The 26631-nt window shown below is 36.6% G+C and overlaps 1 non-coding gene and 1 pseudogene across 1 annotated transcript; both read left to right on the top strand.

The window, feature by feature from the left end:
* LOC131182102 (putative disease resistance protein At1g50180) overlaps positions 1-26631 on the top strand; it is a 72224-nt pseudogene that overhangs the window by 7210 nt on the left and 38383 nt on the right.
* Positions 6125-6231, top strand: LOC131182714 (small nucleolar RNA R71). Its single transcript, XR_009150975.1, has one exon. It is a non-coding gene; the product is annotated as a small nucleolar RNA R71 (small nucleolar RNA).

Here is a 26631-nt window from a genome sequence, read left to right as displayed (position 1 = left end):
GAAGGAGAAAAGTAGGGTTTGGTGAAGGGAGAAGAGATTTGAGGGGTTTTTATAGACTGGGAGGGGTGGAGATGAAGGGTTTTGCGAGGGGTGCATTTAAAGAGCCATTAGGACTCTTCGTTTCATGCGTTTCGCGCCCCAAGAGTCGCGTCTGCAACATGATACATGGGTCGTGTATCACTACACGGGTCCTAACATGTAGGGCCGTGTAAATTTCTACCTAGAAATTTCAAATTCTATCATAGTACACGGCCTGTGTAAATGAAGCTCTGGGACCCGTGTAACTTACTGCCTCTCGAGTTGCTTTGTTGGACGTGTTACATGTCCCGTGTCAAGTACAAAGAGGACCCGTGTAACTTTTTGTCTTCAAGCTATTCTGCTAGCAACATTACACGGTTCGTGTAAATTAGGCTATGGACCCGTGTAACTTTCTGTCTTCCTCAGAGGTATAATTGCAAGAAATTTACAGACTTCCAGAAAGTTACACGGGGCGTTTGAAACCAGTACACGACCCGTGTACTTTCTTATTTTCCAAATTTTTCCCAAATGAAAATTTTTGTTATCACAACACATGAAATGGATGCAAAGATTAGCAAATAGAGCTACTTCCCCGGTTTTGTTCAATCTTCTCTTTTGTGATTCTGACTTGGTGACTCCTCTTCTCTCTTGTTCTCTACTCCCTTTTTTTTTCTTTTTCCAGAAGGTCCTACAAAATGAAATGCTAATGAGTATGAAGCAAAAAGTCAATATGAAAAATGAAAAGAAGAAAAATTCAGAAAAAATTTTGGGTTGCCTCCCAAAAAGCGATTGTTTATAGTCTTTAGCTAGACTTTGCTTGTTTATGGTCTGTCAGTAGGATGGTTGAGGGTGTAATTGACTCCCATTTTTATGGGTTCTCCTTGAAAGTAAGGCTTTAGCCTCTGCCCATTAACCGTAAATGCTCCTGAGGTTTCGCTCCACACTTCTACTGCTCCATGTGAAAAGACTTGAGTGACCTTAAAAGGTCCAGACCATCTTAATTTCAGCTTTCCTAAAAAGAGTTTCAATCTAGAGTTGAATAACAGGACAAGATCTCCTTCCATGCCATTCGCCTGTCATGCCATGTTTTGGTTTTATCCTTGAAGATTTTAGCATTTTCGTACGCATCCTGTCTGATTTCTTCCAACTCATTCAGTTGTAGGAGTCTTTTTTCACTAGTAGCCTTAAGGTCAAAGTTTAGGATCTGAATTGCCCAGTAAGCTTTATGCTCAAGTTCGACAGGGAGATGGCATGATTTTCCATAAACCAATTGGAAGGGTGTTGTGCTAATTGGGGTTTTATATGCAGTGCGGTATGCCCACAGTGCATCATCTAACTTCATGCACCAGTCCTTCCTAGATCTATTTACAATTTTCTCTAAAATTCGCTTCAGTTCCCTATTTGAGATTTCTACTTGGCCGCTGGTTTAAGGATGATAAGGTGTGGCCACCTTGTGAGTCACTCCATACTTTTCATTAGTGTTGCAAATTATTGGTTGCAGAAGTGACTTCCTCCATCGCTGATTATTGCTCAAGGTGTGCCAAATCTTGTGAAGATATTCTTCCCAAGGAACCTTGTGACCACTCTAGCTTCGTTGGTTGGTGTGGCTATTGCTTCTACCCATTTTGATACATAGTCAACACTAACCAAAATATACTTATTTCCATGGAAAGAGGGGAATAGTCACATGAAGTCTATCCCCCATACATCAAATATGTCACGACCCAGGGATGGGGTTGGGACGTGCTTGTTCGACCAGCTACGCACTGGGGTGGAAACTTCGTGTCCCACATCGGAAACGGGAAGAAAAGATTTGGGCCATATATGTGGAAGCTTTCCTCACCTAGTCAGCGCGCTTTTGGGAATGAAACCTCCCAAGGGATAAATCCGTGAGGCCCATGGGCCAAAGCGGACAATACTAACTGGAGAAAGGATCAGGCCGTTACAATTTGGTATCAGAGCTGGACTCCCTCTAGTACGGTGTGTGGTGCGAGGACGCACCAGGCGGAAGCTGGTGGGCTTGTCACGACCCAGGGATGGGGTTGGGACGTGCTTGTTCAACCAGCTACGCACTGGGGTGGAAACTTCGTGTCCCACATCGGAAACGGGAAGAAAAGATTTGGGCCATATATGTGGGAGCCTTCCTCACCTGGTTAGCGCGCTTTTGGGAATGAAACCTCCCAAGGGACAAATCCGTGAGGCCCATGGGCCAAAGCGGACAATACTAACTGGAGAAGGATCGGGCTGTTACAAAATAACTCTTCCTCAAGTATACCATGCAGTGGTATTTCATTCCTACTTGAAGTGTTACCTATTCTTTGGCATTGATCACAAGCTAGGACAAAGGATCTCACATCTTTAAACAAATGTGGCCAGTAAAATCCTGCTTGCAAGATCTTGGCTGCCATTTTTGAGGTGCCAAAATGTCCTCCATAGAGTGATGAATGGCAGTGATGAAGGATACTTTCCATATCTTCCTCTGGTATGCATCTTCTTATCAGCCCATCATTACATCTCTTGTACAGTAGAGGTTCCTCCCATATGTAATATCTCACATCATGTAGGAATTTCTTCCTTTGCTGATAAATCATGTTTGGAGGCAGTACCCTGCATATAAGAAAATTAACAAAGTCAGCGTACCATGGAGCCTTGGAGAATGCAAGTAATTGCTCATCAGGAAATGAGTCATCAATTGGCAAATCCTTGAAGTCTCCTGTGTACTCCGATTTCAGCCTGAAAAGATGGTCAGCCACTATATTTTTGGATCCCTTTTTATCCTTGATTTCAAGGTCAAATTCTTGCAAGAGTAGAATCCATCGAATCAGCCTTGGTTTTGCTTCCTTCTTGTTCAAAAGGTACCGGATTGCAGCATGATCTGTGAATACAATAACTTTTGACCCAATTTGGTAAGATCTGAATTTATCCAATTGCAAATACTACTGCTAGGAATTCCTTCTCTGTGGTAGCATAATTGATTTGTGCATCATCGAGTGTCTTGCTAGTGTAATAAATGGCATGGAGCATTTTATCTTTTCTTTGCCCGAGCACAGCTCCAACTGCAAAGTCACTCGCATCACACATCACCTCGAATGGTAACTCCTAATCTAGTGGCTACATTATTGGTGCTGAGATCAGGGCTTCTTTGATCCTGTTAAAAGAAACAAGGCAATTTTCATCAAAATGAAAGGGAACATCTTGGCTTAACAGGTTGGTAAGTGGCTTAGCTATTTTGGAAAAATCTTTAATGAATCTTCTGTAGAACCCTGCATGTCGTGTTGGTGGTGGCATGTTTTCAATGATCTCAAAATTTGCCTTATCAATCTCAATTCCTCTTTCTAATATCAAATGTCCCAGAACTATACCTTCCCTTACCATGAAGTGACATTTTTCCCAATTTAGGATTAGGTTTGATTCTTCACATCTTTGCAATACCTTAGATAAATTAGCTAGGCAATCATTGAAAGTAGTTCTATAGACAGAAAAATCATCCATAAAAACTTCCATGATATTTTCAATATAATCAGAAAAAATAGCCATCATACATCTTTGAAAGGTAGCAGAGGCATTACAAAGATCAAAAGGCATTCTCCTATATGCAAATGTTCCATAAGGGCAAGTGAATGTGGTCTTTTCTTGGTCTTCTGGGTGAATGGGAATTTGGAAGAATCCCGAATACCCATCTAGATAACAAAAATAAGAGTGCTTTACTAACCTTTCTAACATTTGGTCGATGAAAGGGAGAGGAAAATGGTCTTTTCTGGTAGCATTGTTCAATTTCCTATAATCTATGCACATTCGCCAACTAGTGACTACCCTAGTAGGGATTAGTTCATTGTTTGCATTTTGGATAACAGTTGTCCCACCCTTCTTAGGAACTACATGTACTGGACTAACCAATTTACTATCAGAAATTGGATATATGATACCTGCATCTAACAGTTTTAAAATTTCTTTCTTGACTACTTCTTTCATGTTTAGGTCAAGTCTTCTTTGGTGCTCGATAGTGGGTTTATCGTTTTCTTCCATGGGTATCCTATGCATGCAAATTGAGGGGTTGATTCCTTTCAGGTCTTCTATTTTATACCCTATGGCCTTGTTATGGATCCTAAGTTCTCTTAATAATTTTTCCTCTTTTAACTTAGACAGGCTAGCATTAACTATAACAGGATATTTAGAGTTTGAGTCCAGAAATGCGTACCTAGCGAGGACGGGAGAGGTTTAAGCTCTACCTGCTTAGCGTTTTCCTAGAGCTTTGTCTTGGGTTGTTCCTCCTTTAACTCCTCCATCACGGAGGCTTTAGCTAGGGGTGGTAGGGGTGGATGAGCTGCTAGCTATTATACACAGGCTGCTATTTCTGTGTTTTCATCATTCACTGTGTGGCTGTGCACTATACATGCTTCAAGAGGATCTTTAGGATATGTCTTATAAAATTCCTCTTTAACTTGTTTGTCAATTATGTCAACCTTGAAGCATTCATCAGGTTCGAATTTGTGTTTCATTGTGTCGAACAAGTTGAATTCCACTTCTTCTTCTCCTACCTTGGGGGTTAGTCGCCCATTTTTTATGTCTATGATGGCTCCAGCAATTGCCAAGAATGGTCTCCCCAAAATGATAGGGATCTAACATCTTCTTCCATTTCAAGGACAACAAAGTCTACAGGAATGAAGAATTTGCCCACTTTGATAGGGATGTTCTTAAGTATGCCCACTGGATATTTAACAGATCAATAGCCAATTGCAATGAGATTATCGTGGGCTTCAGTTCTCCGATCTCCTGCTTTTTGCATATTGATAGAGGCATTAGACTTACGCTTGCCCCAAGATCGCAGAGGGCCTTGTCTATTTTCTTGTTGCCAATGAGGCAGGGAATGGAGAAGCTTCCTGGATCTTTCAATTTTGAAGGCAGTTTGTTTTGCAATATGGCACTGCATTCCTCTGTTAGAGCTACTTTCCTATAGTCTTCCAGCTTTCTTTTTTTTTTTTTACAGAATTTCCTTAAGAAATTTGGCATAGTATGGCATCTGAGAAAGTGCTTCAGTGAAGGGGATGTTGATATAAAGTTTCTGTAAAACTTCTAAAAACTTCCCAAACTGCTTGTCTAATTTGGCTTTTTCAAATCTCTAAGAAAAAGGTAGAGGAGGCTGGTATGGCTTTGGTAACTTTTTTTCTTCTTAACTTCCTCTTCCTGATCTTTCTTAGCTTCTCCCTCCTTTTTCTCTGCTTGGCTTTTAGATTTTTCTAAGGTCTCATTTGTTCATTCTTTCTCTAATTGTACTAGAGTTCTCTCACTCCTCAATGTAACTGCCTTACAATGCTCCCTTGGGTTCATCTCTGGTTGACTAGGCAGTTTACCAGCAGCCTTACTTGAAGAACTTGCTTGCTGAGCAATTTGATTCTTTAGCATCTTGTTATGGGTAGCTAGTTGGTCCATTCTAGAAGTCAGCTATTTAATCAAGTCATTATGTTATTGTTGAGCTGCTAGGAACCCTTGCATCATGGATTACATGGTCATCTTTGGTTCAGGTTGTTAAGGTTGAGGAGGAGGTGGTGGCTGTGCAAAGTTTTGGCCTCTATTCTGAAATCCAGGGGGTGCTGGCAGTTTATACCCCTGTTGCTTGTTTATTGGCTGGTTCTATTGATTGGACCATGAGAAATTTGGGTGGTTCCTACATATAAGGTTATAAGTGTTTGAATATGGATTGTTGGGTTGTCTCTGGTTGAAGTTTCCTCCATTATTCACAGAGTTCATCTGTTTTATAGAGGGTTCATTAAAGCTGTTACATTCTGAATATCATCCTCCATAGCTGTCCTCATGTTGAGTATTCATCCCTACTGCATTGGCTTGCATTTTATCAAGCCTCCTTGTGAGCTGATCAAATTGAGTATTTATCATGCTTAGGGCGTCCACTTCCAGGATTCCTGCTGTTCTCTTTGCATTTCTTCTTTCATTTGACCACTCATAATTATGGTATTCAACCCTCTCTAGAAGTTCAAGTGCTTGTATCACTATTTTCTCCATTAAGTCACCTTCTACAGCTGAATCAACTGTACTACTTGTAGAGGGTAGTAACCCATTATAGAAATTTTGCACTAGTAGCCAATCCTCTATGCCATGGTGTGGACATTCCCTCTGCAGGTCTTTATATCTTTCCCATGTGTCATAGAGTGATTCACTTTCCTTTTGTCTGAAGGTGTTGAGCTCAAGTCTCAGTTTTACAGTCTTTGCAGGTGGAAAATACCTTGCTAGAAAAGCTTGTGAGAGGTTTTCCCAAGTGGTGAACATTCCAGCTGGTTGAGAAAGTAACCACTTCCTTGCTCTATCTCGAAGGGAGAATGGAAATGTTCTGAGTCTTATGGCTTGACCAGACACTCCATTCATCTTAAATGTGTCACAAAGGGCAAGAAAGCACTAGAGGTGATAATGTGGATCTTCTGTTGGTGAACCCGCAAACTGGGTTTGTTGAATCATTTAAAGCCATGCTAGTTTTAATTCAAAGTTGTTGGCTTCCACTGTGGGTCTAGTGACACTAGGCTGAAATCCTTAGACAGATGGAGCTCCGCAGTCTCTCAAGAGTCTTGGTCTGTCATTATTATCAGCCATGGTTGGAATTTTAGGATCTGTTTTATTGTGCTCTTGATGTTTTCTTTCTCTCTTGATGGCTCTCAGAGTTCTGTCTATCTCTAGATCACAGTCCAAAATTTCTTTTTCTGGCATTGTTCTGGTCATATACCAGATCGGGCACCTAAGAGAAAAGAAAAGGAATAAAACAAATCAAACAAAATTAGGTAATAAATACAATTGCCCAAATCAGCTAATTTGCCTATCGCTCGATATTACTAAAGCCAAAGTCCTTGGCAATGGCGCTAAAAACTTGTTTGCTGGTTTTACAACCACTGCAAGTGCATAGATCGCTAATAAGTAATAAAGTGATGAGTAAAGTATCGTTCCCATGAGGAATTTGATTAGTAAGTACCAATCTACACAGTAATTTTGACTGTTTAGGCTATCAAACAATGAAGGAATGGAAGTTGTCTATTTTAAACACTAAAATGATAAACTTAAAATAAAGTAATCTATTTTGGAGCAATTTCGGAATTAAGATTTCACACATGAATCTTACTATGGATGTTATCTTATTTATTTACTGGTTTTAAGAATCGTTTACCTTGATGGAAATCAGTCCTAAGGTATCCTAAGTCCTCTCTCAAGGTACCTAGGGTATATTCTAATTAACTTAAACCTAACTTTCATAGCGATCAAATTAATTAAAATCCCTTAAGGTCGTTGACTAATTTTGAAGTTCCACAAAGGTATCAGCCTATGTCTAGGTCAGAATTCCTAGGTTCAAGATCTTGATTTTCTAATATTAATTTTCACCTTTCAATCCTTCAATTAATATCTACAATCAATACTAAGTGGGTACCAGCACATAGCATGCATTAAGATCACAAGAAATTAAATCAAGGAACAAATCTCAAATCCAATAAATAAAATTTAATGTTTATCCATAACAATGATTACAAGTATTACTCTTCTAATTTCAGAATATAAAAACTACTCACTCATGAGTTCAATGAACATCATGATAAAAAGGTAAAGACAATAAAAAGAAATCATATAGAAGAAATAAAACATTAAAAATTCGTTTAAGGAGATAGAATGAAGGAACCGAAGAGAGTTTGTAGCTTTGATCTTGTGGGACTTCAGCTGGAGAACTTCCCTTGATACTGATATTCTTCTCCTCATGACAGCTGGAGAGAGTGCAGAATGCAAGTCTCTCTAAAACTCCTCAAAGTGTTGTACAAGGATCCTCCCTTTTTAGATGTTTTCTCTTTCAATTATTAATAGCTCTTCTAGAGTTAGGTCATTTTGAGTTCCAAAAGCCTTAGGAGTCTAATTTGAATATGTAAACAAGAGCAAAAATTTAGTTTTGAAAACTGGCTACCACAAGGTACACGACCTGTGTGCCACTACATGGCCCAGAGCCGTATAACTTATTGGAGCGGAATTGCGGAGTCTTGTACTAGCACAGAGACTTACACGGGTCTGCGTTGGCTACACAAGCCTGGTTACACGGGACATGTACTTTTGTTCTTAAAAAGTTCTTCAAGCTTGTGCCCAGCAGAGACTCACACGGGTCCCTGCAAATTACACGGGTCCAATTACACGACCCGTGTACTTTTGTTTCTCCATTGGCTCTCTAGCTTATGTCTAGCAGAAGGTTACATGGGTCTGTGGCTTGGCTTACACGGCCCGTGTACTTTGTATCAGCAAAAATTCTGAGCCTTTTGACTTCTCCAAGCTTCCCTTTTGTACTCCTATACTCTGGGGCTTCACCCAAACACCTGAAATGATGCAGAAAACATGGAATTAAGGGCTTGATAATAGAAATTATAAAAACTAATAAAATCAACTACTATGCATGAAATTACTTACCTAATTACTATGAAATAGTATACAATTGTGCTTAAAAATATCTATACAATTCAAGTGTATTAAGCAGCATATGGGCATTAGACACTACTAAAGGGATTGGGACACAAGCTACAATTATCTAAAAAAAAAAAAAAAGATGGGAGTAAAAACCTGAAAAGGCTCTCCTAGCAAAATGAGAGAAAATGGTGAAAACTTGAAAAGGGCACTTTCTGCAAGATGAGGGGAAGATGAAAATCCGAAAAGGCATCCAGAAAAGTGATTAAAAGTGGCAAAGGAAAATAAAGAAAGAAATGGAATAGAAGAAGATAAAATACCTTGTCTTTGGAACTGATATTAATAGCTTCAAGATCAGGCTTAAGTAAACTCTCAACTGAGCAAGATTTTTCATCAGATTTGCTTTGAAGTCTAAATATTAATAAAGTCTTGCATATTTTGTTCTTATTTAGTCCCATCATAGTTATTAAATTCAAAATTTACATATTGGTAAGTAGTTATTAATTAAGCATTCATTATATGCTTGGCTTTACCTTAATAAATAGATGCTCTTAGCAAGCTCAAAATCAGCATATTTATTTATTGAGAAGGTATATGCCCAGTGATAACTATTCGCCCTTACCATCTACAAACTCCAATTTGCTTTTTTTTTTCTGCATTTAATTTTCTTGTCATCAATCTCTGGACTCAAGGTCCATGTTGATTTTATTTTCTACCGTTTACTCTTTATGTCATCAACCTCTGGATTCAAAGTCCATGTCAATTTTATTTTCTATCATTTACTTTTTGTGTTATCAACTTTTGGACTGAAAGTCTATGTTGATTTTAATTTCTGCATTTACTTTTTTGTTGATTTTAATTTCTGTATTTACTTTTTGTGTTATTAACCTCTAGACTCAAGGCCCATGTTAATTTTAATTTCTACATTTAAGTTTCCTCTGGATTTAAGGTACATGTTGATTTCATTTTCTACCATTTACTTTTCGTGTTATCAACCTCTAGACTCAAGGTTCATGTTGATTTTAATTTCAGTATCTACTTTTCATGTCATCAACCTTTGAATTCAAGGTACATGTTGATTTTATTTTTTACCATTTACCTTTTCATGTCATCAAGCTCTGTGTGGCACCCCTTATACGACTACAGTGTAGCCGAGCAAAGTGTGCAATATTCGGTGTCGGAGCACCCTATCTTATCTTACTTTATTATTTTAGTAGTTTTGAATTCGTTTAATTTAATATCAATTATTTTTCTATGGAGAAACCAGAGGAGTTTCCCCTATTTTATTTCTATTTGGCGCATTTCATTATTCACTTGCTTGAAAATTCAATAATATTTTCAAAATAAAATCTTATCCACACTAATTATAATTATCTCATTAATTCGAATATCCTCTATATAATTCAATTTCATATTCATTTCCATTCATTCTCAACTCATACATGATAATTTTCAATCTTCATTAATTTACATGAGATACAATTTAATTACATATGAATTAATCAATTTATAAATTTACATCACATAAATATTACTTACAAATTCTTAATTTACATTACAACATACGAATTACAACATACGAAATATTTATACATACAAAATACATAAAGTGATATACATGGGCCCTAGCTACATGCATTGCTGAGGAGGTGACAACCTTTGACACTCTGCAGATTTGGACTTCCAAAATTCCCAGTCAAATGTCCATTGCTGCTTAGTGGTGCAATAATATAACAAGGAAATAATATACAAATAAGGATAGAAACAAAACATAATTCGGATAATTAAGATTCATTTATACTTCACATGCAGTTTCTAAAATTTAATATGTTTTATCCTAATTTAGTATTCTTTGGAAGTGTTTATTTCGCCAATTTACAGCAATAATGTACAAAGAAAAAATGATCTAAAAATAACAATTTATGCTTATATTATTATGTATGTCACGTTTGCAATATTTATTTATGTTATAATTTTCTTTGCTAATCTTTTAGCATTTTCTCAATACTTTCTAGGTTGTCTCAGATTATCTCATAATAAGTAAATTTTAATATCGGTCCAGTTCATTTTGATTCTTTCTAATAAATAACTATTCTAATTTATTTTAGGTCATCTTACTCATTTATTTTATTTAATTCCTAATATTTTTAATTGCTAATATTCTTAACTTATTTCAATAAATTTCACAGCCCAAGTAACCTACGACAGACTGACTAAACTGGATAACGGGTCGTTGGCACGGGACACCGCGGTGCCTCAAACCGTCATACCATGGGACGCTGAACGTCAACCACGTATGCAGTCAGTATGGCTAAAAAGCCATGATAACACATAATCGGGCATAAAAGCCATGAATGTGGGCATAAAGCCATGAATGCGGCCATAAAGCCTTGAGTGCGGGCATAAAGCCATGAATACAGGCATAAAGCCTTTCGCAGTACTGCTAAAACAATATCCTATTGGCATGCCAATCTATCCAATCTGACACACATGTCTAGGCGATACATGGGCACATTAGTACCATTAAGAGTTTATATTTTTCATCGTTTCATTATATTTTTCATTTATATTTTTTTATAGCATTCTAATTTTGTTTGTAGTGGAAGCATAATTTCCAAATTCACATTTCTAGGTAATTTATACATTCATCGTAATATTCATACTAATTACAATTCATATTTATTTGATTTCACGTACCATTTACATTCAAAACATCTTTCCTTTCTCTCTTGATGAGAACCTAAATCCTAAATGATACTTTTATCTCATTTATACATTCAACAATCTATTCATGTAAAGTACATTTCATACTTCAAGTTGTATTACTTATATATTATGAATTCCACTAGTGTTGGGAGTATAAGTCTCAATTACCTATTCACAAGATTTTTTGTGTTCATTAAGTCATTCAAATTCACCAATTACAATATATATATATATATATACACATTACTTATAATGACTTCTTTAATTTCTTTTATTATTTCTTATGTCTTGAATGTTACTATTCACACATTACTATTCACTCAAATTGTTGACTTTTCATATATAATAGGTGTGTTAATTCCAATTGCACTAAGATCCCTCATTTTGGGTTCTAAATTTGTTGGCATTGATTGCCAATTGCAATTCAAAGACTTCTAAAAGTATTTCCAAATTTTCAGTTTTTATGTCCTATGTTTACTGTTTCATTGGTCTATGCTAAAGTGAGAATTTGGCTAATCTTTCTCCATGAAAGTTGTTCCTTTATGTATCTAGTTTTTTTTTTTTTTTTTTTTGTTGAATCACTCCATTTGGAGTTTTGTAGCTCAGGTTATGGTCAAATGACCATAACTGGTTCATTTCCTAGTTCTGGTTCCTTAGCTAACCAAATTTTGTAGTTACACTTTTCAAAAATTTATTGACCAAGTTGCAGTCACATTTAGGTCTAGTGCTCTTCATCGAATTTGTTTCCCTATCTCTTATGGTCACTCAAAATTTTGAATCACAATTTTTCAAGTTTTGTAGAATTTATTATACCAATTTAATTGGCCTAGACTCTAGTACCCTATGTCTTCAGGGTCTAGGTTTAGGTCAGTGACTACAAGTGGATTTTTAGGGTTCTTACATTCATAATTTGAAGAAAGTTCTTAACAAAAAGTTAGAGCCCTGTCTCTTAGGTTTCTGAAAAGGTATGGTTCATCCTAAATGGAGTTTTCTAGTGAAAGATATCCTATAAACACTAATCCGGGGTCAGATGGAATTGGGTAAATTTCTAGGTTTGGATGTACCAAGTTCTTTTAAGCATTTGACCTATTCCTTTGGGTCCTGGGTTTTGGCCAAAAGACCAATATTGTAAGCCGATGTCTTATAAAACTTTTTCCATTGGTTTCATTGCATTTGGATTTTTATAGACCAAGTTATGGCCATTTTACCAAAGCTGGTCCGATGAGCTCTAGTCCAGGAAATTCTGGGTAGAATGGTTCAGGTCACTTTGGTGACCTCACTTGGGCCAGCAATTTCATTTGGTTAGAGGCATTTCTGGGCTTGGTGTCCCAAATAAAAGTTGTAGTCCTATGTCTAAAATGACACAAAATCAGGTCATTTGGACCTGTCTAGAGGAAGTTATGGCCAAATGAATATGTATTGTTCATTTGGTCAATTTTCTGGTTCAATGTCTGGACATCCGAATTGGGATAGTAAATTGGTGAACTTATAGACAGAATTTATGCATGGTTTCTCCATGAAAAATAGAGCATTTTGTCCTAGGTTTTATCTCTAATTGGCCTCACATCAATTGGAGCAACACAACTCTAATTATAACTCAAACAATACACTGGACTCAAAGGTCCGAATTTCCTGCATAAGATTCAACACTCCCAAATTCAATTCTCCCAACTCTGCAAACTTCATTTGACCTACATGGCACTTCTAATGATCATTAAATCAACTAAACATCATTACTTTTAAGACACACATCAATTTCCCCAAAGCTAGGTCAAAAACCCTAACTCACATTCCTCAATTCCTGTAAACATATGCCAATCAATTTGTTCATCACAATTACTCATCAAAATCACTAATAAACACAAATAATTTTATCAAAACCATCAAACCACAACTCTTATCATGGCTGCCAAAATTTAGTAATTTCCTATCCCTATGAATTTCTTTTAATTTCATATCAATCTAACTTAATTTAGCAAGCTTGTCATGCTTAGAAAAGAAATAAAAATGAATTAGTGCACTAACCTCTTTTAACCACTTTCTTGGCTTGTTAAAACTTTGAATTTTCTTCACTTTATAACAATCAAAAGCTTCCTCTTAGTATAGGAACTAACTTTAGTGAAGGCAAACTAGGGTTTTGAGGTGAAGAAAGCATGGAAATCAAGCTTAAAGCTTGATGAAAATGGAGGAATTAATGGATGGCCGGCTACTTGAGGGAGAGAAAGTGAGAAGATGAGCTGAAATTTTATGTATTTATCTCTAATTTTATCTCTTAAATAAATTTGTTAAATGGTGTGTCACACCTTACCCCTCTGTAAGGGATAACATGATCCCGTAGTATACCTAATGAATTACCAACTCCGTCTACTGATAACCCATTAAATACACTACAAGGGATTTTAAAAACTTTTCTTACTTCTTTTACAGTGGTGAGCACTATTTACAGGTGTTAAAAACTTTGGTGAACTGAGGTGAAACAACTAACTCATTTGATTTATTTGGAATTTCTGTAGAAATTTTGGCAGAGTGCCATCTGTATTTTGGACAAAACAGTTATTCAGAAAACCTGTAAAAAGCACTTCAATAATTTTCCCAAATCTCAACTCCAATGCATTTCTCAACACAACAATTTATCAACACAATTCCATAGGAATTTTTCAAAGTCCGAGATAAGGAAATATAATACAACTTTTACAATCCAAAACACTCATAATTAATTTACAACTTCAAGGTATAATTTAATTTACAACTGCTCAAAACCAAAAACAATATGTACATACAGTGTCATACATTACAGTACAAAATGCAAAATACTGGTATACTCATAATACCAGGAAATCCTCATTTGGATGTATATGCGGCCTAGTCTGCTGCCTGTCTCTCTACTGCGGCGACAATAAAGCTATCATTTGAGACAATGTCTCAGTGGTGCACAACATTAACCAAATCCAATTTAAATCACAATTCATAAGTCATGTAAATAGTGGATACTTAAAATCATAATTAAATTCAAGACAATAATTGTCAACAAGAATTTAAACTCCATTTCTCAATATCACAATAATTTTCCATAAGTCAGATCAGGTTTGAATTCAAAAGACAGTATATGTCAATGAGAGTTTAAATCCATTTCACAATCTCACAATACACATCAATAAATCACACACAGCTTAATCATGATCCATAATTCAATTCATCCCAAAAGTCGATGACTAATGAGGACTAACATGGCTAGCTAGCAAAAATATGAGTACTCATTCTATTCGTCCTCAACAGCACACACCTCAACACTTCACCAGAGGGAATTCAATTCATCCCACTAGACAAGCTAGAGAGGAATACAATCAATATACATGATAGCTGTGGTTTCAAACCATTTCTAATGCTTTTTAATCAATAAGTATCCATCAATGTCATTCAAACCATTTTTCACAGTTTCAAACTATTCACAATATTTTTCAATCAATAAATATTCCTCAAACACATTTCCACAATTTAAAATAATGATATACAAATAATCAATATTTATTTCCATTGAAAATAATTCAAAAGAAACAGTTGTTGTGCACAAACCTCTGATATTTGTCTCCTGGTCTTGACTCAGTATTTCTTTCCCTTTTGCTGAGTCCTTGTTAACTGAGAAACACAATTTGAAGTGTTTCAGTACTAAATTAAATTGTCTCTATCGATGGGGTCTGGTAAATAATACACTGAACTCAATTATTCGCTTAATCACCTAATATACCGACCCTCGATGCGTTTTAGGTAAATTAGGTTTTAATGTCGTTAATTTGTCACACTCGATAGGGTTTTAGGTTTGGTATGTTTTACCAAAGTCATTTCCTCGCTTAGTGCATTTTAATGCAAATTGCTGGATTCCGGAACACTGGTTTGACCTAACCGGACGATCTAGTTCCCTCGGTTTTCTGGTCTCGGTCGAAACTACAAACTTGTAGATCTAGGTCTTATTGCACGCGGTGCAAAATTTCAGGTCAATCCGAGTTAAGTAGACCAAGTTATGGTCATTACACTATTGCTGGTCAAATGGTACCATTTTAGGTCAATTTTAGGTCAAAGTGGTCAATTCTGGTTCGGCCAGTTTTTGGACCCGAACTTGTGCAAGTTGTTTGACTTGCTTATGGTCATTTCTGGGCTTTGGTGTCTTCATAAGACTTGTAGGTATGGGTCTTAACTATTCTTGGTCAAAATTTCAGGTCAATTGGACCTGGTTTGAGTGAGTTATGGCCTAAACACTCACTGCTGCCCAATTGGTCATTTTTCAGGTCCTAATTGCATCTAATCCGAATTGGTCAAATTTTTAGGTCACCTTGCAAGCAGAATTTTGGCATGGTTTCTCAATGAAAGTTGGCACATTTTGTGCCTAGTTTCACCTCAAATTGGTCTCATACTAATTGAGGTTACACATTCAAGGTTATAGGCCAAAATATACACTGCCCTTAATATGCATTACACACCCCAACTTCAAATACACACTTACCTTTGCAAGGTTTACTTCCATACCCTACCAAACTGTTTTGGCACATTACCAACAACATTTTCTACATAACATTAGCATTATTTTGGGCAGATTCCAATCACCCTCAACACACCAAATATCATTCACAATTACAATTTCTAAGTACCATTACAAACACACCTAAACATTTCAAACTTTACATACACTTTACAACATTCATTCACATACATATCATCAATCCTTCTAGGTCAATATTCTGCCCACTCTTCCTTCAATATACACCATTTCTCAAGTGTCCACAAGCTGCCACAAATCATTCATCAACATCACATTGCCGTACCATATGCCAATTCCCATCAAAGTGCATAATTCACCATATAAACATGCAATAACTCACTAAGTTACTAAATCACCATTATTAACATTCTTTCCCATCAATTATATGCACAAATACCTCATCATAAACGTGACCCATGGCTGTCCAAAATGGAAATAATAATAACCCTTCAAACTCAAAATTTTCCTCCACCAAACTAACACCCATAACATAAACATAAACTTTAACAAAGAACTTCTCAAAAATGCAAACTTACCTTTAATTGTAAATTGCTAAACCTTCACCAAACTTCCCAAAATTGGTATCAATATCTTCCTTGTGATGTGTAGACAAATTTTAGTGAAGAACACTAAGTGAATGGAGTTGAAATGGAAGGAGGGATCAAGCTTGCATGAAAATGTCCATGGAGTTTTCTCTCCCTTCATTCACGGCTTGGATGGTAAATGAAGAAGATGAAGTGGCTGCTGGACATAGTGGACTTACATCAGCCCCATAATGTGTTTATTTTATTCCCTTAGTGGTCCACTTACTCTAATTAATTCATATTATAAGTTACTTTCACTTAATCCACATTTAACCCATTATTTCCACTATTTATTTTAGGTACCATCAAATTAATTTTTCATTTCATTTTCTAAGTGTAATACTATTTATTTTTAATGGACATTTAGGTCAAAAGACAATTCGGGATGTCAAATGACCATAATGCCCCTGTTCGGGTGGCTTTCCCGATTTTTCGGTAATACCGTATTTTGTCTGTTTTTCGATTTCTCACTTTTCTTTGTACTAATTATTTAATTTTTCTTTGATCTTTCTAATGATATTTACTCTTCAACAATGGTCTATTTAAGTCCTAAAAATGTTTCCCAGGGTTCCCCGCAGTCCAGGGTTAGTCAACGGTCCACGCCGTGACTTCTCTTGATTACCCATCGCTAGGTTTCCCGGCTCGTTTAACTTGATCACATTTCTTTGCTATGATTTTTCCTTTGTTTTTCTTGTGTTTTCTTTTCTTGTATTTTATTATTTTATGTCTCCTCACTCATATCGAAGTACGGTTCTAGGCATCCTAGCTGTCCGGACAACACTGGTCACCGGAGCAGCAGAACGCACTACCGAACTTTGGGGTGTTACATGGTGATTGGTGGAAAGAATTTAATTGCATCATGCTTACACATGCATGATGTCATTATTAAACTTTTTAATTTTATTTTATTTTCTTTTATTTTCTACTCATTTTTAATTAAATTTTTAGCAATATTTATTCACATTTTAGACTATAATAATTATTTACTTAACTGGAAAAGTCGGCCAAAAATCATCTCTGAAGACGAAATGACCAAAATGCCCTCCGTTTAGCTTATTAAGCCAAAATCGTCTGTACCGATTAAAAAATTTTCCTAAGCCTTTTCTTGGCATTCTAATGCCATAAAAACCTCAATGACTCTTCTCTGTAGCCTCAAAAATTATTTCATGAAATTTCCCCTGGATTTAGGGATTCTAGCTGCGAAGACCACAACTTCCCATTAGGTTAACCATCGCTAACCAGCTCATTTAACTTTGTTGTATTTTATTTCTAAAATTTTTCCTACATTTTTCTTATTAGTATTTGAGTTATTTATGATTCTTCACTCTAGTCTAAATATTTTTCCAAATGCTCTAGCTATCCAGACCGACACCAGTCACCGAAACAATAGAATGTACGGAATTGCTATAATAAGGGTGTTATAATTCTTCCCCTCTAACAAAAATTTCGTCCTCGAAATTTACTGGATGTAGGTATCTAAGATAATTCCTTTACCTTTCTACTGCTCTCTCTGTCTACTCCTTTTATATATATGGTATTTTTAAGTCTTTTTGAATCTATCATTATACACTTAGGCATATCATAAAGGAAGGATACTTTACCTCAAATTCACATTTAGAGCACCTTGCTCCTCTCCGGCTTGGGTAACATTTGGCAGTGGTGTTACTGTTGCACCTGGTCCTTCCATGACCTCTGTCTGGGTCCGTGGTAAATTCCTCTTACGATAATCTTTCAGACGATGGTCCATGGCCCCACATCTATAACAGGCTCCAGTCAATCCTCTACATTCAACTTTATGTCAATTGTTACAATGGCCACATTTTCTTACTAGTCCTGGTGCACTCACTACTGGTATCTCTGGTTGACCTCTTCTGGGTATAGGCCTGGGTCTAGGTCTCCTACTTTGATCAAATGTCTGACTTAACTGTTCTCTCAGCCTCTTATTACTAGACTATCCAAATTTCCTCTTTTGCTGATCACCACTTCTCTTCTGTTCCTCTTCATGAACACAGCTAATATATTTCTTTATGAACTCTATCAGAAAGAATTCCCAAGTTACATCGACTGGTGGCACTACCTTGGTTATGACATCCCACCACTGATATGCAGCTTCTTGTAACAATGAAACTGCATACTCCAAACTCTGTTCTGGTGTGCAATGGAGCTGTTGTAGGACTCTTTCACTCCTTTCTAACTAATACTCAGCCGCTGAAGAATCGTCTTCCTTTCTACCATTGAAATCTACAGCTCCATACTTCTTAATTTTTCCTAGAGGTGATTTTCGCTAAGATGGTGGTGGAATAACCCCAGTCATCTGCTCAAACAAGGCCTGTTAGGATTGTACCGGCACCTCTTGCATTGGTGGTGCAGGATCTCCCCGATTTCCAAATTCATTACTAGTCGGGATACAACTTACTACTTCTTCCTTTACTGCCCTCTGCAATTATGAGTCCATACCTTAACCTAAAATAACCAAAGAAAACAGATCTGCATTAGTGTCACCTCGACTCATGTGAATGCAATGCATGTTATGCACACAATCTTATTTTATCTATCGATGCCTAGTGTGACACCCCTTACCCGTCTATAGTATAGCTGAGCAAGATATGCCACACAGTATATCGGAACACCATATTTTATTTCAATTATTTTTATCCTTCCTTAATTTATTTCTTCATGGTTATGGAGTGAAATTTGTGAACTTGGACTCATTTAAGTCATTTATTAAAATTATAAATTCATTTGAGGTTCCGAAAATTTTATAGAAAATCCAGCAGAGTACCGGCTAAAAATGAAGAAAATAGTTCTTCGAAACTTGTGAAAAACACTCCTAAATATTCATCCATATTCTCAAACTCCAATAACCATCAACATGGTCTCAACAATTTTCAACAATTTCTCATCAATTTCTCAAACTTTCCAATCATTCAATTCACATCATATTTATACTCAAATCATAAATAAATACTCAATTTTCATTTATGAACACTATTTATAGATACTTTCAATAATACATAATCACATAACTTTTAATATACCTGACAAAATAAAAGTTTAATTACAAAATTTACAAAGATACAAAACACAAAATACAAAATATAGCCTAGCATCCTACCAATGCACTGTAGTTGACAGGTGACACAGGACACTAGCAGATCTGACTCTCACCCTGACTGGGGTCTACTGGGATCGCGCTCCGTATCTCCAGTACCTACGCATAGCAAAAAGCAACGTGATAAGCAATAATACTTAGTGGTGCCAATAATAAAATAAAAAGAACTAAAAGAAAATAAATATGCAGTGTGTATATTGATGTCTCATGCAGATAAATTTTTGGTAATTATTTGTAGTCTTATTTATTTAGTACTTGTTATATTCATTATTTCCTTAAATTTATCAACTTTCATTTTTGGTTGCCCAAGTAACCTATACTGGATGAATGGACTGGATAAACGGGTAAACTGGCACTTGGTATCAAGTATCTCAGGCCATCACACCATCGGTCACATGTGTATCTCTTAGTGTGCAACAGAATAGCTGATAAGCTGTAATAAATATTAGGCACAAGGCCAAGTATCATCATAATATCAGAATGTCTAAAAGCCATAAAATTACAGAATGGCATAATGCCATGTGCAGTATTGCTAACTGAACCCTATTGGCATGCCAACCTATCCAAACCAATCTTACTAGGTGTACAAGGGCATGTTACACTTTTAAATTTTACAATTCTTGAAATTCAAGTTTAAGTGTTACTATTCATTTCATTAGTCAACTAAAATGTTGACTTTTGCATAAACACTAGGTACATTGGTTCTAATACTCCCAACATACCACATTTTGCATTCTAAAGTTGTTAGTATTGGTTGCCAATACCATTTCTAAGCTTAGTGTTAGTTATTCATAATTTTCAGATTTCAAGCATTATGTTTACTGTTCCATTGGTCATTTGTAAAGTGAGAATTTGGCAAAGTTGTCTTCATGAAAGTTGTTCCCTGTTGTGTCTAGTTACATTTCTTTTTTTGAATCACTCCATTTTGAGTTTTGTAGCTCAAGTTATAGCCTAAATACCATAACTGGCCGGATTGCAAACTTTCTAAATTTTCTGGACAGAACCAAATCTACAGTGTTTTGTGCACTAACTGCAGGTCAATTTTTGAATATGTTATGATCAAAATTGGGTTAGGTTTCTTCATGAAAGTTGTGGGTCTATGTCTCATCTTTCTGCTGGTAAAATTTCAAGCCAATTGGACCTTTCTACACTTAGTTATGACCAAATGAATAAATACTGTTCATTTAGTCATTTTGCCCAGACAGAATGCAAGTCACCCGGATTAGGGCAATTTTTAGGTCAACTTAGTTTCGTTTTCTGGGCAGGGTTTATACACTAAAGTTGTGCCATTATGTGTCTAGTTTCATGTCCAATTAGCCTTGCACCAATTGAACCTCTACAACTCCATTTATAACTGCCCAAACCTGCTTGACTCATACTCAGTCCTACAGGTCACCAAGGGCAACACACCAAATTTCAACTCCAATATCCTTACTGACTTCAATTCTTCCTCACACACATTCAAATGGTCACTAATTGACCATTACAAGGTTAATAAACCACCACATGAGCAAACCCTAATGTTGTTAAGTGTCCACATTTTTCATGTTCATACATGCCTAAACTTTGCATTTCACTTACACAACTAGGTTCAATCACTCATTTAATACTAAGGGCTGCTCATCACCACTTTGCTATCAAGAAAATTCACCAATCCCTAACTAACCCTAGCCGCAAAAATTTGCAAGGTGCACACACACACATGTTTGTTTTATTTTCTTACATTTCCTACACATTTCATGCCATTAAACATGAATTAAAGCAAAAGGAGTAAGAGTTGGACACTAACCTTGTTGGAGCAGAATTTCTCCCTTCGCAACCTTCAGTTTCTTGGCTTTTCTTGGCAGCCAAACACCTTGCCAAGTTGTGTAGATAAGTTTTGTTGAAGTGGACTTAAGGTTTAGGGGAGTAGAATCAAGGTTTGGAAGAGGTGAGGAAACTTCTTCAATGGAGAAAAGGAAATGGCAGCCGGCTGGTTTTGGGAAAGACAATCTGAAATGTTTTCTTTTTTTTTTTTTCAATTTAATGAGGCTTTATCCTTTTAATTAGCTTGGCAATTTCCCATTGGTTTGGATTTTATTTGTTGTAATTTTTAATTCATGTATTATGACATCATTACTTAGGTAATAATTTCCACTTAAATTTTCATTTTCTTTTCTTTTCTTGTCTACTTATTTTCAATTTAATTTTTAGCAATATTTATTCACATTTTATGTCATGATAATTATTTGCTTAACTGGACAAGTTTGCCAAAAATCACCTCTGAAGGCGAAATGACCAAAATGCCCTCTGTTTGGCTTAATAGATTAAAATTGTCTGTACCGATTGAAAAATTTTTCTAAGCAATTTCATGGCATTCTAATGCTATAGAAACCTCAATGACCCTTCTCTGGAGTACCAAAAATTATTTTATGAATTTTTCCCTCGGTCTAGGGCTCCTAGTTGCAAGAACTGCAACTTCCCACCAGGTTACCCATTGTTAGGGCACCGGCTCGTTTAACTTGATTGTATTTTATTTCTAAAATTTTTCCTAAATTTTTCTTATTAATATTTGAGTTAATTATGGTTTCTCACTTGAGTTTAAATATTTTTCCAGACGTTCTAGCTGTCCAGACCGACATTGGTCACTGGAACAGTAGAATGTATGGAATTGCTACAGCGAGGGTGTTACAACTCTTCCCCTCTAATTTAAATTTCGTCCTCGAAATTTACTGATGCAAACAGTTGAGGGAACTGTTGCCTCATCGTCTCTTCACTTTCCCAAGTTGTCTCCTCGGTGTTGTGGTGCCTCCAAAGCACTTTCACCAGTGGAATCTGCTTATTCCTCAACTCTTTCACTTCCTGAGCCAGGATCCGTATGGGTTCTTCTTCATATGTCAAATCTGGTTGTACTTCAATTTCTTCCATGGAGATGACATGAGAAGGATCTGAACGGTATCTTCTTAGCATAGACACGTGGAACACATTGTGGATTTTGTCCAGCTCTAGTGGTAAAGCTAGCCTGTAGGCCACTAGACCCACACGTTCAATAACTTCATATGGGCCAATGAACCTAGGGCTCAACTTACCTTTTCTTCCAAACCTCAGTACTTTCTTCCACGGTGACACCTTGAGGAACACTTTGTCGCCAACCACATATTCTATTTCTTTTCTGTAACACCCTAGGCAAATCCCACATCGACAAAACACAGGAGAGATGCTGGGTATATAAGTCGATGGTTTGTAACCCCTATTGACGCGTTTTAAAACCGTGAGGGCTTCAGCCAAGAGCGGACAATATCACTAGTGGGCCAGGCCAGGCCAGAGCGGGTTTGCTATCTGATACCACAAATGTAATGGCCTGGCCCACTAGTGATATTGTCCGCTCTGGGCTGAAGCCCTCACGGTTTTAAAACGCGTCAATAGGGGTTACAAACCATCGACTTATATACCCAGCATCTCTCCCGTGTTTTGTCGATGTGGGATTTGCCTAGGGTGTTACAATTTCTCTTCAGGTCAGCATAGGATTTTTATCTGTCTGAGGCAACCTTTAGATTGGCTTTGATTAGCTTTACCTTCTCCTCAGTCTATTTCACCAGGTCTGGCCCTACCAATTTATCTTCACCCAATTCAGTCCAGCACACTAGAGTTCTACATTTCCTCCCATACAGTGCTTCATATGGAGCCATTTGGATGCTAGCTTGGTAGCTATTGTTGTATGCAAATTTTGCCAGTGGGAGGTATCTATCCCAACTTTCCTCAAATTCAATGACACAACTCCTCAGCAAATCCTCAAGTACCTGACATATATTTCATGTTATTATTATTATTTTAGTTCAATATTTGTATTAGTTCAATTGGTTTCAATTGTTTACCTGGATTACTCTTTCTAATTGCCCATACGTCTGAGGATGGAAAGCTGTGCTGAAGTAGAGTTGTGTACCCAAGGATTCATGCAACTTCTTCTAAAATCTCGATGTAAACCTTGGGTCTCGATCAGATATGATGGAAAGTGGAATTCCATGCAGTCTAACTATCTCACTGATATACAATTCTACTAACTTCTCCAGTGAGTAGTCAGTTCTAACTGGCAGAAAGTGTGCTGACTTCGTCAATCTATCTACTATTACCCATACTGCATCGTGCTTCTTCTAGGTGAGAGGTAGACCACTTACAAAATCCATGGTGACCCGATCCCATTTCCATTCAGTTATGTGTATAGGTTATAGCAAACCCGATGGAACTTGATGTTATTCCTTGACTTGCTGGCATGTCAAGCATTTAGCCACATAGTTAGCTATGTCCTTCTTCATACCCGGCCACCAATAATGAGGCTTCAGATCATGATACATTTTTGTACTTCTTGGGTGCATAGCATAAACACTGGCGTGTGCCTCCTTCAAGATATTGGCTTTTAATTCCTCATCATCTGGTATACGGACTCTTCCTTTGTAATACAGACACCCATCTGCTTTCACCTCATAGTCAATTGCCTTCCCTTCTGAGATTTTACTCATAATAGTCATTAACTTTTCATCTGCCTTCTGCCCATCTAAAATCTGCTATAGCAGGTTTGGCCTCATTTGCAACTCAGCCAAAATAGCTCCTTCTCGAGCCAAAGATAGATGGGCATTCAATGATCTTAAAGCTGTGATGGATTTTCTGCTCAAAGCATCAGCAACTACATTTGCCTTCCCAGGATGATAGTCAATCACACAATCATAGTCCTTCAGGAACTCAATCCATTGCCTCTGTCTGAGGTTGAGCTCCTTCTGGGTTGGCAAGTATTTCAAACTTTTGTGGTCCGTGTAAATGTAGCACTTTTCACCATACAAGTAGTGCCTCCATATCTTCAATACAAAGATAATTGCTGCAAGTTCTAGATCATGGGTAGAGTAATTCTGTTCATGTGGCCTCAGCTGCCTGGAAGCATAAGCGACCACCTTCCCCTCTTGCATCAATACACACCCTAACCCATTATGAGAGGCATCACTATAGACCACAAAGTCCTTTCACGACATCGATGTGTGCTAACTGGTGCCTCTGTCAACATAGCCTTCAACTTCTCAAAACTGGCCTGACACTTGTCATTCCAGTCAAATCTGGCATTCTTGTGTAACAAATTCGTCATTAGAGTAGCTATTAAAGAAAATCCCTTCACAAATCTTCCGTAATATCCAGCTAGCCCCAAGAAACTTCTGACCTCAGATGTATTCCTGGGAGACTTCCATTCCATCACTGCTTCTATTTTCTTGGGATTCACCCTAATCCCATTAGCTGACATTATGTGTCCAAGGAATGCAATTTCATTCAACCAGAAGTCACACTTGGACAACTTAGCATATAGCTTCTTTTCTCTCAAGGTTTGTAGAACAATCCTCAAATGCTCATCATGTTCTTCCCAAGTCTTGGAATACACCAAAATATCATCAATAAAGACAACTAAGAACCGATCTAAGCATGGATTGAAGATATGGTTCATAAGGTCCATAAATGTTGCTGGTGCATTTGTTAGGCTAAAGGGCATCACCAGGAACTCATAATGCCCATACCAGGTCTTGAATGCAGTCTTTGGCACATCTGCATCCTTCACCCTTAGTGTCACACCCTACCCCTCTGTAAGGCATAACATGATCCCGTAGTATACCTAATGAATTACCAACTCCGTCTACTGATAACCCATTAAATATACTACAAGGGATTTTAAAAACTTTTCTTACTTCTTTTACAGTGGTGAGCACTATTTACAGGTATTAAAAACTTTTGTGAACTGAAGTGAAATAGCTAACTCTTTTGGATTATTTCGAATTTCTGTAAAAATTTTGGCAGAGTGCCATCTGTATTTTGGACAAAACAGTTCTTCAGAAAACCTGTAAAAAGCACACTTTAATATATTTCCAAATCTCATCTCCAACATACTTCTCAACACAACATTTTTCTCAATTCAAATCCATAGAAATTTTTCAAAGTCTGAGATAAGGAAATATGATACAATTTTTACAAGTCAAATAACTGATAATTAATTTACAACTTCAAGGTACAATTTGAATTTACAACTGCTCAAAACCAAAACAAAATATACATACAGTGAATATACATTCTGAAGACAAAATGCCAACCGTGATATACTCACTATACCCAAAATCTCTCGTTGGCGGTACTAGCGCCTAGTTCTGCATCTGTCTACTGCGGCAATAAAAAGCTATCGCTGAGACAATGTCTCAGTGGTGCACAACATTAACCAAATACAACTTTAAATCACAATTCATAAACCATATAAATAGTGGATTCGTAAAACCATAGTTAAATTCAAGACAATGAATGTCATAAGGAATTTAAACTCCAATTCACAAATTATCAAAATTCATAATAACACAATTTAGTCAAAAAGTTTAAGAATACCGTATTGCCAATTCATACACAATTTGATCAAATTCTTTGAATAACACGATGTTGCCGATCAATATCACAATTTGATCAAATAATCGAATAATATCGTTTTGCAAATCAATAACACAATTCGATCAAATAACTGAATAATATCGTTTTGCAGATCAATAACACAATTCGATCAAATAACTGAATAATATCATTTTGCAAATCAATAACACAATTCGATCAAATAACTGAAGAATACCGTGTTGCCAATCAATATCACAATTCGATCAAATAACTGCAGAATACAGTGTTGCCAATCAATATCACAATTTAAGCCATGACACAATTTTTTTTTCGTACATGCCGTGTTGTACACCACGACAAGACATACTCACCCCAGTAATCGAAATCAATGAGGGAGGAAGCTAGCTGAATAATGAGTACTCATCCACACTCACCTCAGACTGATAAGTCAAAGAGGAAGGAACATAATCATACTCACCCCAGACTGATAAGTCAAAGAGGGAGGAATAATCACACTCACCCCATTAATGGAGGAGGAACATAATGTGATGTCATGCCAATTGTGAATCAAAACAATTCCAAACATTTTATTCAAATGATCCGAAGAATCCAATAAATTTCCAAAGTTATAATTTCATTCACAAAATGGCAACACAATTCGTAATTCACTTCAATTTCCACAAAAACCATTTACAGTGCTTTTCAATCAATAAGTATCCATCAAATACCATTCAAACAGTTTCTCACAGTTTCAAATCATTTATAATGCTTTTTAAGCAATGAATATCCATTCAAGTACATTTCCACAATTTAAAACAATAACATACAAATAGTCATAATTTATTTCAATTGAAAATAATTCAAAA

This window comes from Hevea brasiliensis, chromosome 8, assembly GCF_030052815.1.
Source record: "Hevea brasiliensis isolate MT/VB/25A 57/8 chromosome 8, ASM3005281v1, whole genome shotgun sequence".
Classification (NCBI taxonomy): Eukaryota; Viridiplantae; Streptophyta; class Magnoliopsida; order Malpighiales; family Euphorbiaceae; genus Hevea; species Hevea brasiliensis.
This window is presented reverse-complemented; position numbering and strand designations above follow the sequence as displayed.